Below are 2,500 nucleotides of genomic sequence, written 5' to 3' on the forward strand. Positions count from 1 at the left end.
CATGGTCACGCACCTTTATTTCCTCCCCATCCTAACTTCTTCATTTTGGGTGACCGGTTAAAATGTAGAATTTTCAAAGGATGCCAGAGCAGGACCCCAGTTGACTTTTGAGAAACGCCTTCAAAACATTTCATCACCTTTTGGGATGCGCAAAATGGTATAAAACTCACGCCTCCGATGCTGATGGTGTGAGATCTTTTTATTATCTTATTCTGCCGCAGTTTGAATGCTGTCCGCTGGTAGGGATGTCTGAAGCTGAATTTCATCTTAAGACTATTTATGGAGTATTATATGCCACCTAATTTAACGTTTGATTTAAACCATCCATGTCTGATTGACTCCCTCTCAATTATGTAGAAGATATATAATAATGTTGAGTGTCTTTCATATTTTCGACTTCCTTCACGATTTATTAATCTTAGACTCGCTAGAAATTCCCAGATGATGAATGAGTGTGCTCGGACACATGTACACAACTCCTATCTTTATATACATTAATATATATTTATATATATAGATACATATATATATATATATATATATATATACATATATATATATACATATATATATGTGTGTATATATATATATATATATATATATAGATAAATCTATTTTCAATATATCTATATTGTATATAGTTTTATCTATTTATAGTCATATATATATATATATATATATATATATATATATATATATATATATATATATATATATATATATATATATATAGCATATATAAATACAGGAGATATAAAACTAAATGTGTAGAAAAAAAAAAAAAAAATGATACCATGCACACCAAATGCACGTACTTTGCCTTCTACAGGTATACCAAGGCAGCGAACACCATCCCGCAGCACACTTGTGTCAATGAATTGCAAAAAAATGCACACAACCAAGGCAGTGTTTCAGAACAAGACTCATTCCCTCTTCCACTTGAACTTTACATTATGAAATGATAAAGAAAAGTGATGCGGGGAATCAGATTTAGTTCTATTGTGACCCTGGCAGGTTCTTGGCAGGTTGATCGCAATTAGGCGTATACACTCTATGGTCATGCAAACGGAAAAAGTTTGCCTATGTAAAGGTTATACAGCACTTTTATCGACTTTTCCCCATAAACAGTCGTTTTTTTTATTTTATTTTATCTTGATTTTTCATTTTCTATTATTTTTTATTTTTTATTATTTTTTTTGTTTTTTTTATAATTTTTCATTTTTTTTATTTTTGTTCATTATTTTTTATTTCTTATTTATTTATTTATTATTATTATTTTTTTTTTAATTAACGCCTCCCGTCACACTGCGCAAAAGAACCATCGAGCCAGTCACGCGTCAGGACACATCTAATCAACTAAAGAAATGGCTTCAACGAAGATTTATGCAGCAGTGATTCTTCTGGCCTCACACGCAACGATTCTGATAAATGTTTTTGATTAAAAACTGTGAGGCGTGTAGGGGTTTCTTTATATATATATATATATATAATATTATAAATCTTATATATAAAGTATATATATATATATATATATATATATATATATATATATATATTATATTTATATATATTATATAGTTTATATTTATTATATATATATATAATATATTATATATATATATATATATATATATATATATATATATATATATATATATATATATATATATATATATATATAAAGAAACAAGGGTGAAGGAAAGAGGGGCCCTGTTTACTCCAGAAAACAAAACACAAAAAAAATGATAAAGCCTTTCAAGCCATTAAAAAATAAAAATAAAAGGGTCTCTGTATGGCTGTGGTTTAGATCCTTTTATTTTGTATATATATATTTCAGTGTTTCGTGTTTGGAATGCCCAGCTTTTCCCTATCAACAAGCAAGTAATCGGGTTAGATACGACCTTTTCTTTGCAGCCTTGTGGTCGTCACTGCAAGATCCAGGGGGAGGAACACCAAAACTCACGCTCGTCTTAACTCTTTTTTTTAACAAAAGCGGCGTCTTATATAGGCGGTGGACGAACAATATTAAATGTAGATATTCTTAAGACAAATAATCATAATAAATTCTTACTAAAAGCTGATAGATAAGTTTATAAAAGGGTGTACAAGGTTAAAGTTAATTTTAAAACTACAAAGAAAGTAAGATAAAACAAAGTAAAACAAACTTACAAATAATTTCGACATAAAAAGACAATCACTACAATAAAGCACAAATGGTTCTCCTAAATCAAATAATCCTTCATGAATACACTGTTTAAAAGGTTAGCATGAAACAAGAATAAAACAGATCAAAATCTTTAAAATCAAGCTTCAAGTCTGCCAAAACATGATTCTAAAACAATAAAATCATTTAAACATATGACATCAAAAGGCCGAACAAGCATGGATACTTTTGCTTGTTCGATAAATTTTAGCAACTATTTTTTTTTCTTTACCTAAAAGGCCCAGCAAATAAAAGTAAACAAAGTTCGCCTCACGTATCTGTACATAAAAGGGATAT

Source organism: Penaeus japonicus, unplaced genomic scaffold (assembly GCF_977035675.1).
Source record: "Penaeus japonicus unplaced genomic scaffold, GWHDUDI00000001_assembly GWHDUDI00000038, whole genome shotgun sequence".
Classification (NCBI taxonomy): Eukaryota; Metazoa; Arthropoda; class Malacostraca; order Decapoda; family Penaeidae; genus Penaeus; species Penaeus japonicus.